This window comes from Cavia porcellus, unplaced genomic scaffold (assembly GCF_034190915.1).
Source record: "Cavia porcellus strain 051 isolate PalLab524CR breed Dunkin Hartley unplaced genomic scaffold, mCavPor4.1 scaffold_31, whole genome shotgun sequence".
Classification (NCBI taxonomy): domain Eukaryota; kingdom Metazoa; phylum Chordata; class Mammalia; order Rodentia; family Caviidae; genus Cavia; species Cavia porcellus.
The window spans coordinates 42,881,636-42,897,045 of record NW_026947514.1 but is presented as its reverse complement, the minus strand read 5'-3'; the positions used below and the strand labels follow the sequence as shown (position 1 = coordinate 42,897,045).

The 15,410-nt window shown below is 40.3% G+C and overlaps 1 long non-coding RNA gene across 1 annotated transcript; it reads right to left on the bottom strand.

Annotated features, from left to right (window-relative positions):
• Window positions 1-1,375: 1,375 nt before the first annotated feature.
• Window positions 1,376-4,874, bottom strand: LOC134474138 (uncharacterized). Its single transcript, XR_010044766.1, has 2 exons — window positions 3,226-4,874; window positions 1,376-2,865 (listed from the first exon to the last, which is right to left on the bottom strand). It is a non-coding gene; the product is annotated as an uncharacterized LOC134474138 (long non-coding RNA).
• Window positions 4,875-15,410: the final 10,536 nt, after the last annotated feature.

The window sequence follows — 15,410 nt, the reverse complement described above, 5'->3', positions numbered from 1 at the left end:
GCGGAAGGCAGTTGGTAGTTTTGGGACATGTAGCATTTTAGAAGTTTGTCATGCATTCAGTATCCACAGGTTATCTCTCTTTCTAGTAAACAGAGGGTTCTGGGACCTCTGCTTGGGAGAGACATCTAAAGAAGTGATAACTATTCCAAACATACAGATACTAAACTGTGAGGTTGGATGGATTGTCAAGGAAGCAAGGGTTGGTGGAGAAGAAGAGGCTGATCTGTGGCGCCTCAAACACCAAGAGATCTGGGATAAGAGAGAAGCCAGCAAGGAGACAGTGAAGATGGAGATGCATGATAGAAAGCAAAGAGGGAGGCGGTGGGTCTGCAGAGAGACAAGCGTCCCAGACTCTCCTTGGACTGGATCGGCTTAGACCCACCCCTGTACCCCATGGGAAATAATAAACATCTGCTTATTTCTGTTGTTAAGATCATCACTGAAAGGGGTCTGGATGGTGTTGAGTGGGCTACGTTTATGAAGACTCACTCTTGGAACTGGATGGGGTCAGTTCCTAACTATCACGTAGTCTTAAAGGCACTGACCTTCTGCTGTTGTCAACTTCCAGACCCTTTTTTCATGCTGATAATTTCATGCTTTTTACAGGGTTGTGCCAATGGCCATCTTTCACTGGTTTTTTTCTTAGATTGTTTGCTCTTGGAAAGGAGCCACATGTTTGTCTTTGAGCCCCAGGTTCTCCCCCAGTGCATATTTGTTAAAATGAGCAAAACATGAACAGAGGAAATGTGCAGAATTCTGATTTCTAAGGGATCCCCTGGTGACCTGAAGCCTTAAGGTTAAAGGGAAAAGACTAAAGGCCTTAGCATAGTTTCTGACCTGTTCGGAATACAGCATGGGGCACTTTCATGTGCTTAAATTGCTGTATAAAGCTATTTCTTAATAATTGTGACTGCAAGACAATCTGGTCCTGAATAACTTTGAGAGAGAGAAATCTAGAAAAACTTTCTGGTTATTTGCATGTATTCACACACATGCATGTCATGGTTGAGTGTTCATGAAAATACCTACCTAACCTATAAAAACGTACAAATACTTGTATATTATATGAGCTGAATGTTTGTATCCCTCCACTTGTACGTTGAAAACATGGCCCCCAGAGTGATGGTGTCTGGAGGTGGGGCTTTAGGAGGTAATTAGGGTTCCAAAAGGTCGTGAGGGTGAATTCGTGATGAGATCAGTGCCCGTCAGCAGCCAAGAGGAAGGCTGGAAGGATGCAGGGGAAGCTGGCCTCACCAATGCCCACCATGTTTGCACCTCAAGCCTGGACTTCTGGCTTCTAGAGCTGTGAGGAATAAATGTTTGTTGTTTAAGGTACCCAACCTCTGGTATCCCATCATAGTAGCCTGAACAAGTCGAGATGGTCTGTGCCGTTTATTAGTGCTGATAAAATTCTAGTGGTCGCGTAGACAGCAGAACAAGGTATTGCTCACAAGGAAAACAAAAGCCTCCAGAGAAAATGGAACACATTTTTTCCAAACATTGGTTTGAACAGAAAAAAATAGGCTGTTGCTGTGGAAGGGCTCCTCTCTGGGCAGTGATGACCTTTTGCTGGATGTGGTTGTACCACAGCACTTAGAATCTAGGTAGTGAACTGTATTATTATAGGATTCTATTTAACTCCATCCTTGGCCACGAGTAAAGCAGCCTCAGCTTCTTGGAAGAGAAGAAAAAATACTAATTATTTTTCTGTCTAGTATTTATAGGGGCAAACATGGTGAAATGTGAACAGGAAAACCAGAAATGTAATAAATAATAAAGTACACTCTACCAAACAATCTATTGTTTATGCAATCTATTGTTGACTTTCTACTTTTTGGGATGATTTTCCATTGTGAATTCCTTCCATGGACATATTAGGAATACCAATATTTCCACATAGATATTTCTGAAAATGTAAATACTAATATAAATTATTTAAATTACAAAAAAATCCAAGGATTTATTTGTTTGTTTTAGAAAATGGAGGACACTGAAATATTGTTTTGAATAACTGAAGTTATTTGACAACACATTGTTGATGCTTGCAAATAAATGTTCAGCATTATAATTTCCCTTTTAAGGGCAAATCATTCAGTTCTTATTAAAAAGCAGTGGTTATGGGAGTGAAGATATAAAGAAACACCCATCTCTTGCTGTGAAAACTCTTGAGTCCAACCTTGCAGAGTACTTGACACTTGTCGGTTATTAATTCACTCTGCATCAATTTTGGTAGGCTCGCTATGCAGTGCAATGAAAAAGAGACAGCATCTGAAAAACTAGATAATGCAATGAGTAAGACATTTGGTAAATAAAAGCAATTAAAAATGAAAAACAGCACACATGTGAAAAGACAGATAATAGGCCGGGTAAGACATTCAGTACATACGACCCAATAACGATGCGAACCTCAGGTGGAACCAGCGGTTCTGTACCACTTCATTGCTTTCTCTCTCTAGGAAAGGTCTGTCTAGAGTTATCGTAGTGGGATAAATGTCAAGGTCACAAACCAGTTGCCTTGACATGTGCTCTGGTTTAGAGAGAGGCTACAAATACAATAAATATACACATTCTTCAAGGAACAAGTGATGCAGTAAAGGTGACCCTGTCTTCCCCTCCACTCCCTCCCCTGTTTTCTAGGTGACCCTGTGAAGAAGAGGTTTGGTGAGAGTGCGAGGCAGATGCACCTAAAGGACAGGTGATGGGAGACGACGGAGGAGGCAGTCATTGTCCTGGGACCAGAAAGTCCTTTGGTGCTGGGACGGAGGGTGGATTTTTTCTTGCTATTTTCTCTATTCCTTTGCAGAGCTCTCAGATCTCTTCCTTTTGTCCTTGAAAATGGCATTCAGCGATTCTATGTGTCTCCACCTGAGAAAGCCAGAGCAATATCCTGTTAATCCTCTGAGCAGTATCAGCACCTCGACAATGCCCAGCACATGGCTCATGACCGCACAGGTCCGCGAACGAGGACTTCACAGAGGGCCGTGCAAGTCACCCCATTAAAGGAGTCTTCCAGTCTGCGGTCACCCAAACTTCTGCCCAGCGGCTGGGCGACATTATTGCCATCCTTGGGGGACAAGGGTCACTTTGGAGGTGATTGTTGCCTTCTTCTACCTCCAGGGAGCAACTTTTCTTCCTAAGGATTCTTATTCCCAGCAAGCTAAGGTGACCTGGAAATTTGAGAGCGCCCGAGTTACAAACTGTACTTTCTCAAGAGAGAAATATTACCTTATAGAAACCAGCTTTCTTCCTGCTGCGCAGCTCTTCCGTGTGGAACAGATTGTCTCTCATTAGAGCTGGAGGAGCTGGGGGAGACAAGCAGGGCTATCTTCCGCTCACCAAAGAGACAGCTGGAATCGTGGATGACCCTGAAAAGAAACTGCCACTTCCCTTGGGGGGAGGTGGGAAAGACAGATGCCAGCATAAGCCAGTACGTCCCGCGCAGAAGGAGCTGAAATACTCTCTAACACATTTGGAGGGACACGTTCCCTAGGTTTGAACTCCTAGTGATGGCAGAGTTTTTGGCGAACTTCCTAGAGCATTATTAGGCATTAAAAATGTCCTCCGAATTCATGCAGTCCCTTAAGAACAAAACATTGTTATGAGGATTTTAGTATTTAAACTTCAGGGGTCCAAAGCCTTTATTTGCTATTTCTCAATGAAAACAAACCTTTATCATGTAGAACAGGGTAGAGAGGATTGGGAATTAATTTTGAAACAAAACAAAACAAAACAAAACAAAACAAATTATTTAATCAATTGACTGAAAAATACTCATCGAGTGCTTGTGTGCCAAGAGTTACAGCGTGATGTTGGGGCACGGAGGTGACGCTGCAGGGCCCATCCCTGCCCTCATGGCAGCACTCTACATACAGGACAGCGGACAGTGGGTGGACGTGGACAGCAAGTGGACAACTCAGCGTGCACAGTGTGAGCTCAGAGTGCACAGAGCGCAGGACTGTCTTGTGGGGTAAACACAGGGTGCACTGGGAGGAGGGGGAACCTTAGCCATGCTCATGGCTCCTGCACTGGGGATGTAGCTCCACAGGGGAGCGGTTGCCTTGCAAGTTCAATCTGCAGCACTGGGGGAAGTGTTGAGAAGTGCTCAGGATTCCTTCTTTCTCACTAAACCACCCCTTGGCTCCTTCTTCTCAGGGAGCACCTGCCTCTCTTTCTAAACACTTTACAGAGGATGTGTTGTATTCTAAAAGGTTACATGTTTTCTCAGATATTTTTCTTCTCACAACATATTCTCATCTACATTTGCTCTGTGACATGTACCATTTTCACATGCTAAGCTCATAGTCCCAAACATCTGTCTAGTTGGAATTATAAGACCTTGATTTCTAAAGAATAATGCTTGTATTAAGAAACTTGGATAATGTCCCATGCTATCAAAACTATGTGCAGATACATGCATTTTCCTCAAGCTGAAAGACTGTGCTAATAGTTTGAAAGGTTTACTTACAAATCTTAATTACAGATATTTTCAAATGTACACCACAGTAGAGGGGAGAGTCCACTGGTTCCAATGCAGCAATCTTTAAGCTACAATAATCTTCACAAAAATTTTGACAATTTTAATAAAGCTCTCCCCATCAAATACAGCAGCTTTTTATTTTCTTTTAAATTCTAGACTATGTACAAATACATTTCCAGACATCAGATACCACACATGCCTCAGTGTGCATTATCTAACAGATAAGGTTACTTGAAATATAACACGACAATACCACAACATCAAAATTAACAAACAGGCATTAGTATCATGTAACATAGCTGTTCTCTGATTGACCCAAAAATATGACTTATAAGTTTGTTCAACTCAAGGTCCAAAAAGGATCCTATATCATACTTGGTTGTCGTATTTCTTAAATTTTTTTCAATCTGCAATGAGGCCCCCTCTTCTGGTTTTTGCAACCATTTAGTTTTTGAAGAGACTAGATTTGACTTTTATTCCTATACTCTGATTGGCTAATGGCTTCCTGGTGGCATAGTTTAGTTTATTCTTCCTGTATTTCCTATAAACTGATTGGTCTGTAATCTTGATTAGATTTCATTCCCTCCTTCCATGATCCCCTCCCCCCACCTTTTCATTCCCTCTATTCTTCCTGTCAGGAATACTCATAGAGGGGTGCTATGTGCATGGTTCTGTGGTCACAAGATATGTGATGTCTAACTGTCCCATTTCTGGTTATTGCTAAAGTTAATCCAAGGACCCAGGTATTGCCAAACTGATTCGTTTATTGTAAAACTACTTGTCAATTTTTTAACCAATAGCTTTAAGAGTCTTTGACTATCATTACACAGGTCCACTATGAATAAATTTCAGTGAGAGTATTAAATTCATCAATTTTAATTTTAGATCTCAAACCAGTTTGGTACATTTTAAATAGTACTATATTGTTGCTTAAGATTAAATGTTTCATAATTATGAAATGATACATGTTCATTGAAGAACTTGTGAAGTAAAAATTTGAGATAAAAATTACTTGAAATTCTTCCACCAAAACATAATTATTTCTATGGTTTTAATGTGTTTTTAAATCTTTCTTTCACATAGCACATTTGGGCAGAATTGGACCCACAGTATAATTCTTTTTATAACTTCCTTTTTGCTCTATCAGTCTGCTCATGTTAAAAGATTCAGATTGACATTGCTTTTATTGATATGTCTGAATTTTCTTAAGTATATTCCTCAGTGAAATTTAAAGAATTAAAGACACTAAAAACATGTACAAGCTTTTAGTGTACATTTTCAAAATCACAGCTACGTTTTCCTGCCGCAATACATCATGATTATTATGTTTTACAGTTTCGCTAGTTTTACATGGCAAAATATTTTCTACTTTGTAGTGTCTTTGATTAATTATCAGAGACTGAGATTCCTCCTTTATTAGTTATCTGTATTTTTCTTCCTTCCATAACTTTCTGTTCATTTTTTCTCCCATAAGCATGCTTATACTTGTCTTAATAAATTATAATCATGTCATCATTTACTTGTAGCATTTTGGATGTACTTTGCCATTTTTATTTTGTATTTTATTTTGTTTATGACTTTTTGTTTTTGTACAGGGGATAGAATTTATGATCTCGGGGCCAGGGATTTAGCTCAATGGTGTAAACGTCTGCCTGGTAAGCGCAAAGTCATGAGTTTGATCCCCGGAACTCCAGTAAATAAATAAATAAATAATTTATGATCTCAGGCTCTCCAGGCAGGCGCTTAAACAGCTGAGCTAAATCCCCAGCTGTTTGTGACTTTTTTAACATTAAAAAAATTTAATTTTTATGTTGTCGCCTAAAAATGTATTTTTTCCCTTTTTGATTTCTACTATGGCTTTAACATTTCTTTAGTCCTTCCAATCCCAAGAACATTTTACGTATTTACCCTTGTTTTCTTCAACACTTTTGGGTTTTTGTTTTGGTATCGTATGTTCAATTCCTTACCCTATCTTGAATTTTTTTGTTATTATATTGTGATGTTTGCTCTAATTGGATTCTCCTTCCATTTCCCAGATTCCTAACCATTTTCCAAACCCTGTCAGTTGTCTGCACAATCTCCTTTCCCCCAAGTACCCTGAATACACTGATTTCTGATTGGAGACTCCCTTTTCAGACAGTTCCTGCACTAGCACACACTTACATGTAGTGGTGCGTGCTCTAAGGTCCAAAGGACTTGCCATTACTACAGCTGCTTGCTTGCTTGCTTGCTTGCTTTCTTTCTTTCTTTCTTTCTTTCTTTCTTTCTTTCTTTCTTTCTTCTTTCTTTCTTTCTTTCTTTCTTTCTTTCTTTCTTTCTTTCTTTTGTAGGAGTAGAAGATGAGGTTTATTTGAAAATATTTTATCAGTGATTTCAGTACAATACCACAGAGTAGGTTTTTAAGAAATATTTACTGGGCTGGAGATTTAGCTCAGCGGCATAAGTGCCTGCCTGGCATGTGTGAGGTCATGAGTTCAATCCCCAGTACTGCCCCCCCCCCAATTTGCTATTGGTATACAGCTGATGCAGCTAGTACTGTCAGACACACAAGAATTTGAAGTTGCCATCTATAGCCATCCTATCACAATCTATTTTTTTAGGGTAGGAATTGTGGTTAAAATTGTTAATCCTGTACAGTTTCAAAACATACAGCTGCTTTCTTACCTGGAGTGCATTTTCATTCATGGTTCCTACTTTATAACTAGCCCTAGACTCCTAATCTAGTACCTCCCCTTAAATGTGTTAGGATTCATTGATTCATCCACTCATTCAGCAGCGTTTCTCTCAAATCCATGCTGGTTGGGGCACTCTCCTAGGAACTCGGAATCACAGTGAATCACACAATGATCCTTGCTAGTTAATAGTTTGACATTTACAGTAACTCTATTAAGTGCGTGCAACTGTTATTTTCATTCTGCATATGGAGAGGAATTATCTCACTCAAGGTAGTATCCGATAAATCTAAGGCTTAAACTCTGGCGGTGTGATCTAGAAGTGCTTCCTTTTAACCACTTCCTCAAACTCAACATGTCCAAGACAAACTTTTCATTTCTCACCACATGACACCCCCAGAATCTCCCCATTTCATTAAATGATTCTACTATTCTAAACTACTTTTCAGCATCAGAAACTGGGAGTTCTTCATGATTTTCTTTTCCCTCTCTCCATAGTCAGTTATCAACAAGCTCTATCAACTTTATCCTCAAACCTATATCTCTAGGCAATGTTTCTTTCCTTCTCTTCTTTTGCCTTCTATTTTATTTTTTGGCAGTCCTGGGGATTGAATATAGAGCCTCAAGTATGCCAACAACCAAAATCTATCCATCTATCTACCATCTATTTATGTCTAGGACAAGGCATGTGGCTCAGGGGTAGAGGGATTGCCTAGAATTTGTGAGGCTCCACATTAAATGCTCAGCACTGCACATGCAAACACACATGCACAGAATATGTATAGTGTTATACAGGTTATGTGTGGATGACATATATGTGCATATATGCTAACACATATGTAAATCAACCACTTATTACCATTTTTCATGCTCTAGTCTACAAGAAACACTGTCATCTGCTGCTTAGACCGTAATACCTTCTAAAAACTCACCGTTTGTTTCTTCCCCATATACATGATTATAGGAACTTGTAAGGAATAAAAATGCTATCCTGTCACCCTCATGATCAAAGTGCAGCTAAATTATACTGTACAGTCTTATAATAAAGGCCAGATGTTGTGGCACACACCTGTCATACCAGCACCTGGAGACTGAAGCAGAGAGATCTCTGCGAAATCCTGCCTCAACTACATAGACAAAGGGTTCAAGGCCAGCCTCAAAAAAAAAAAAAAAAAAAAAAAAAAAAGAATGAAAAAAAACCCAGAACAAAATAATTACCAAAAAAGAAGAACTGGGTGCAAGCATATAATTCCAGCGCTGTAACTCCAGGCTGAGGCAAGAGGATTGCTGCAAATTTGAGATCTGCCTAGGCTACAGAGTGAGTGAGTTCAAGACCAGCCTGAATTACATTACAGGTCTTGGAAATAAAAGAAGACAAAGAAGGAAGAGGGAAGAGGAAAAAGAGGAAGAAGAACAAACTCCAGTGGCAACTATTCTTTCTTCTGAAATTTACTGTACTTCCACAGTGTACGCTAACACATTTTTAGAAGCATTTCAGCTGTGGACGTGACCCACCTAGTGAAGATCAAAACTGGGTTCTGAAGCTACTTACACCTGGACTCACAGTTCCTATTCTACGGTTCTCAGGTACACTGTACCTGCCATTATTTGGTTTCATTATTTTAACTTTGCAAACATTACTCAGGTCTTCTTTGTGTGCTAGGACTGAATTCCTATCCTGTATTTTATTAAGCCTTTGGCTTCCCTGGGTTAATAACTGTCTTGTTATTGGCTTATCTGGTTTTCTTGGTCATGTGCTGAATCGTCCTCAGACTTCCAGGTCGAGCTGTGGGTTTCATCTCGGTGAACACACGGTGCATCTTCCTCCTCACACAGTGTCCTCCCGGACCTTTTCTCCCTTGGGGTCTGCTGCGCTCCGGTCATCCCAGGAGTGGCCTTCACGATCTTTGAAATGACTACTGAATATTTTTTAAATGATAAATCTTTGCATAAAACATGAACAGATTTTTAATTGTACATTTTCTATAACTTTTGTATGATAATTACTGTTACTGTTTACAGTTTCTTTTGGGGTCAATTTCACTTATTTTATTAGTAAATCATTCATTTCTTCTAGCTTATCAAATTGTTATAGGATTTCACGTGACATATTCTTATACTTATTTTCAAATCTTTTATTTTATTTATTTTTGGCTTCTTACTCCTCATTCTTAAAGTTTGTGTTTCCTTTTTCTCCTTCTTCTTTTTCTATTTGAGCCAACAGAAAGCAGTTTATTTAATTGCTGTTTACCAGTTTTCAGTTATCCTTTTTTATTTTTATTTTTTATGTTTTGGCACCAGGGCTCAAACCCACAACCTTGCTCTTGCCAAGGAGGTGCTTGTGCTGCTGAGCTAAATCCCCAGCTCTTAGTTATTCTAATTTTGTGTTTTCCAACATACTTACTTCTACTTTCTCTTGACCAGTTCCTTCTGCTTACTTTCTTTGGTTTATTTTGTTTTCTATACTGCTTTGCAATGTGGGCTACAATAACAGAATACCACAGAGTGGCTGGCTTACCCAACGACCGGCTTTTTGTCTGCTAGAGGACTGGACTCCAAGATCAAGGCATGGCAGGTTCCTTTCCTCAGGGGCCACTCCTTGACTTGCAGACCCCAGGTTCCTGCAGAGTCCTCAGGGCTCCCCTTTGGCTCCCGTGTTGTCCACGCCCCAGGATCTCCTCAGAAGGACCCTTGTAATTGTGTTGGGTTGGGGCCCACACATAGGAACTTGCTTTACCTTAATTACTTCAAAGCCCCCTCTCTCAATGCATTTACATTTTGAAGTTTTGAAGGGGAGGGGCATACATGCAGCCCCAAACAATAAATCTAAATTTTAAAATTTAAACACGGAGGACTTTGAGGTTATATATCTTTTTCAGCTATAGTTAAGAAATTTTTAAATATTAAAGTATCTATTGTAAAGTATTCTCCTTTCAGTGCTTTCAAGATAGCATGTAATTTTAGTTTTATATTTCTCTTTGATGCCACGGTTATTTAAGAGAATGTAGCCTAACCAAAATAATAAGATTATTTCACGTCAACATTTTATTGTATATTTCTAGCTGTATTGTGGTCTGTGACTGTTCTATATTTTAATATTTTAAGATTATGTTGATACTGAAATATATCACCAATTTTTATATTTTGTTGTAATGCAAAATTGCACTCTGCATTGGTAAAATACAAATTGTACATGCTGTTATCTCTTGTCTTGATTTTTCTGCATTTAACTCTGTATATGTAGTACATTTAATTCTTCAAAGAGATGTTTTAAAATTGCTGTTTTAATTTTGTGAAGGTTTTGCATTTCTAAATGTTTTTGTACTACACATCCAGTTATGAATTTTATACATAGTTTTGTGACTATTTTACTTCTTTATTAAGCTGTGTTTTTAACTGTCACTTCAATTACCATATCCTCTTGAAATGCTACCTGCTACTGCTGCTATGATGTTTTAATTCCTAACATTTTCTCCCATATCTGTCCCCTCCTTTAAGTGCACATTTTTCTGTATCCTGGTCTCCTGCTCCTCTAAATACACAGAAAGCTATATCTTTAACCCAGATAACTTTTCTGAGTTTAAGATTGATACAACTGTTATCTGTAGAGGCTGTTATCTTAGAGGGAGTACATATAATTTAAAAACAAATTTTCTGGAAAGCCATGCTGGGGCTGGGAGGAGCCCACTAAGAAGCCAATAGCCAGCCTTTCTGGTAAGCTGTGCAAACCACGTGGGGCCCAGGAAGAGGAAAGTCCGCGAGCGCCACCCATGAGCATCCCTGTGCGGGCTGAGAATCAATAACCACCCCCACCACCCAGCTAGTTCAGAGGACAGGCTGAATTGATAGCAACTGAGGTTCAAAAAGCAACTTAATGCTTGTATTGTTGGGTTGACTTTGCAGGCCTGGAGTTGGCATCTGAGCATCTGTTGGGAGGATGACAGTATGCAGTACAGCAAGGTGGGAGATTTCCTACCATCTTGTTTTTGAGGTGCGTATTGTTTTCATTGTTTTGTTTTGTTCTGATTAACTGTTTTGCTTTATTCAGTGTTCTGTTTTGATTGGTTTTATTCTGTTTTGTTTTGGTTTGATTTTGCTCTATCTGATGGAATGGACAGCTATTGTGAAGATAATGAGATATACTATGGTGGTCATTGTTGTTTTTCTATTACCCTGCTTTGAAGCTCTGTACCAATTTCACTTCATTGTTTCAACTGGCTTTGTTCTGTTTTGGTGGGCTTTATTATCTTTAAAAAGAAATTAAAGCAAAGAATTTTTTTCCTCCTCTCCTACCTCAATGTGCCTTCCTTCTCTTTATCTTTATAAGCAAAAATCTAGATCTTTAGATTTAGCCCCTATATCTTTAGATTTTTGCTTATAAACAAAACATTGTTCCATTTTGTCTTCTCAATTGTCTGACATTATATAATTCAAGCAAATTGCCTAAGGTAGTGCCTGAAACATGAATTCTCAGAAATGTTAGCTACTATTTTAGTAAGCTAAAATCCAAATGTATGGGTCCATGTCAATTTCTACTGTGCACTGACATGAAATACTATTATTATTGTGTGTATGAGTATGTGGCCCTGTGAGCTATGTCCATATTTACTTATTTAGAAACAGAATCTTGCTATGTTATCCAGGATGGACTGGAAGTTTCAGTCCTCCTGTCGCATCCTCCTGAGTAACTAGGATCACAGGTAGGCACCATGGCACTGTGCTGGCAGGGGTCCCTTTTTGTCCTTTTACCCCATTGGGTTGAATCCTTGATCTTTTTTGGGCATAAAAAAAGGACAACATCTCAATACACACGTTCTGGGATGACATGGACCTTGTTTACTCTCAGTCAGATGCTCCAGTGGGAATCAGGTGATAGCCATGATGATGCTTCTCTCTAATGGTCCAAGAATTCGCTTTATTAGTTGGATTATTGGTTTCAGATACAGCTTATATCGAGATGTCTCCTCGAAGCCTCAAGTGCTCATAAACAGAGCTTTTTAGAGCAGGCTGGATCTAGGCTGTGAATATGAATTAAGGGTATGTGGTATCTAGGTTATCCCCTTAATTGGATTAGAATAGTTCTGGGAACGGCTGAATAGATTTACTGAAGAACGAAGTCCCACTCTGGATTTTGGTGACACTAATCAACAGGCTTGTAGCCAGGATGGACTATAAGTGGACAGAAAGAAGGCAGGCTTTAATACTGCCTGGTGCCATGACGTGGACTGTTTCTCCCTTGCCATGTCTGTCTGCCATGCACCCCTGCCTTGGAGCCAGGCAATTATGGACTTAAACTTCTACAAACTGTGAGCTAAAATAAACCTGTCCTCCTTTAACCTGTGTATGTCAGACATTTTTGTCCCAGCAATGAGAAAAGTAACTAAGATGGCTTCCAATAACATGACTGATTTGCAGTAGCTGTTTAATGAGTTGAATAAAATTATGACGGATGTCCTAGGATTTGACTGTTATTTATGAATCAGCTCTAAAAAATTTAATTTTAAGAAAGCTTCTAGAATTATTAATGTAATTTCTTCTGTTCACTGTCTTTATATGACCTTCAGATAAAGTCTTCACTAAAAATGCACTTGAACACCCACCTAGGGACCTGAGTAAAACCACTAGTGTACAGTACATGGCCCAGTTAAAGTCTAGGGAAAATGGTGATGAGATCTCTCTTCCTGTTATACCTTTGCTACCAATCGTCCACATAGACACCTTGACTGCCAGCACAGCCTCTCCACCATGGAACAAAACTTCTGGGCCTTCATAGAAACAGCTTTTTAAATCACCAGATGAGCAAAAAGTCCGATCACTGATTAGCTTAGAAGACTCTTTTCTCTCATTCATCCTTTTGCCTCATATACTTTTCTCTTTTCTCTTGCATGGATACCAAGGGCTCTCCATCTACTCACAGGAAAAAGGAAAATTAGGAGAGTGAGGGGAGAAAAGAAGAGAAGGAAGTTTTATTTTGAAGGTTTTTATTCCCATAGTGGTCAGACTTCTGTTTAAGACAGTATGTCCAACTTTCAGAACCAGTTTATGCTCTAAGTAATGTAAGTATGTGCCTTCCTCCTGTTGGATATGTCTGACTACAGCTTTAGACAGATAAAGTAATGAACTTCCTACATGATAGAGGACAATGAAAAGATGTCACTGAAAAGCCAAAGTCTAGCTCATGTGTTTTCTCTCTGCAAAATATGAGTGATAGCTTTCACCTGAGTGTCTAAAATTGACACATTAGCTTTCTACATGGTAATTTAAATAGCTTTTTCAGTTTATTTTTTTAAAGTATATCTTTAAAGCATTTGTAAAAATATTCATTTTCTCATTTCTGGAAAATCATATTATTGAAATTATTTGGCCAGGCTGGGCATGATGGTGTCTGTAATCCCAGCACTTGGGAAGTTGAGGCAGGAGGATCACTGCAAGTTCAAGACCAGACTGCGGTACAAGGTGAGCTCAAAACCAGCCTGAACTGCACAGGGAGTCTCAAAAAGACAAAAAAAAGTGAGGCATGGAAAATTATTTGGCTAGAATGTTATAGATTGTATAATTTTAAAACAGTAAGTAGAAAAAAACTAAATACAATTTTCTACCACAACTGACTTTGATAGTGAATAAGACACATTTATCCTACACTTCTTTATGTATGAAAGTCTTTATCTCCTTCATGTGTTATTTGACCAATCTTTATTTTGAAGGAATTTAGTCCTTAAAGGAACATGTGGACATGTTGTCAGTCACTTGTAGGTTCTTTTGCTCAGGTGGGATGGAAATCACAAATTGGCAAGGTATAACTGCACATCATAAATCTCCATTAGTGGCGCTGGGCCTCAGTGCCAGTGGCCCTCATTGTTAGCCCTCAGTACCGTGGCTCTCTGTACTCCAGCCAGCCCCTGTCCATAGCAGTTGCACCGTAGTCCTCTAGGGCAGCTTTTGGAGGACTTTCCAGCAGCCCCTTTGGGAATCTTTGCAGGTCTCTATCAGCCTCTGCTAAATGCAGAAGCCACTGGTCACTGCTGCGGGTCAGCGCTGATGATCGCTGCTGCCATTGTCGGTCTCTGTTGGTCTCTGCTCTGGCCTCTGGAACCCCTCAGGGTGAGCAGCCCTAGAGTCTGCCTCTCTTTTCATGTGGCCTGCTCTGTAGATGCGACCCAAGGCGAGAGTCAGGAGAGGTACGGGGCTGCCTGAGCAATGCAGAACTGCAGCCGATGGGGAGGAGGGGGGGGTAGTGCTCCAGAGGGAGCCCTTGAACTCTGCAAAGGAGCGCAAAGGTGCGCGGCCTCTGCACAGCAGGAGCAGCCTGTGCGTGTGTGCAGTTTTGTGCCTTTCACTGCCCTGCTTGGGAAGTTGGGAAATACTGGCAGAGATGGCAGAATGAAGGTCACAGGGTGGAGTCACCAGGCATCCTGGGGTGAAGCCATCTGGGATTGGAGTTTCAGGCCTGCTACAGCCAAGGCAAGTGTCTGCTGAGTGGCTGCGGAGTGGAGGATATCGCTGCTGTCATGGGCACAGTTTGGTGAATTCCTAGCAAAGGCTGCTTGATTGCCAGCTTCTGTTTCTCCCCATACACGGAGGGTTGAAATCATGGCCGCTTTTGCCTTCAAGGAAACTCCAGAAGGGCCAGTCTGCTGACTATGAACTCTTGGGGTGAAGGGGTTTGGGGTATGTTAGTGATGGCCCTGCTCTCTCCCCATCTTGCCCATCAAGCATGGCTTCCTGGTCACTCATTAGAGAGGCTGCAGCAGCTCCTGGAGTGGTGGTGGTCATCAAATAGGGGCATTGTGGTTGTCAGCCCAGTGGTGGTGTCAGCACAGTTGGTGTGGCCTGACAGTGGCCACTGGAGCCACCACAGTGGGGCAGGAAGATGCTGGGGCTGGTTACCAAAGGCCACTTTAAGGAGGCCACAGAGAGTGGAGAGAGAGGTGTGACAGTTGTCAGTCAATCCCCTCCTCTTCCAGCTGTCAGAGGGGAAAATGAAGGGTCAAGCCCCAAGTCTTCCTATTCTTGATACACAGAGTTTAGCTATACTGCGTGAAAAAAATGTTCACAATAGAATTTATAAAACTAGGAAGAAGAAGGCCAGTAACCAGGCTATTTGTAATCCATTTGCTTGATATTGTTCTATAGCTCCTGAGATTTGAGTACAGTCCAATAAGCCAGTGCACTGGCTTGCCCACAGCTAGAGTGAACTGCAGACCATAAGGAAATGAGTTATTTGGCATGCTAAGAAATACGTTGTCACTGGTATCATGTGG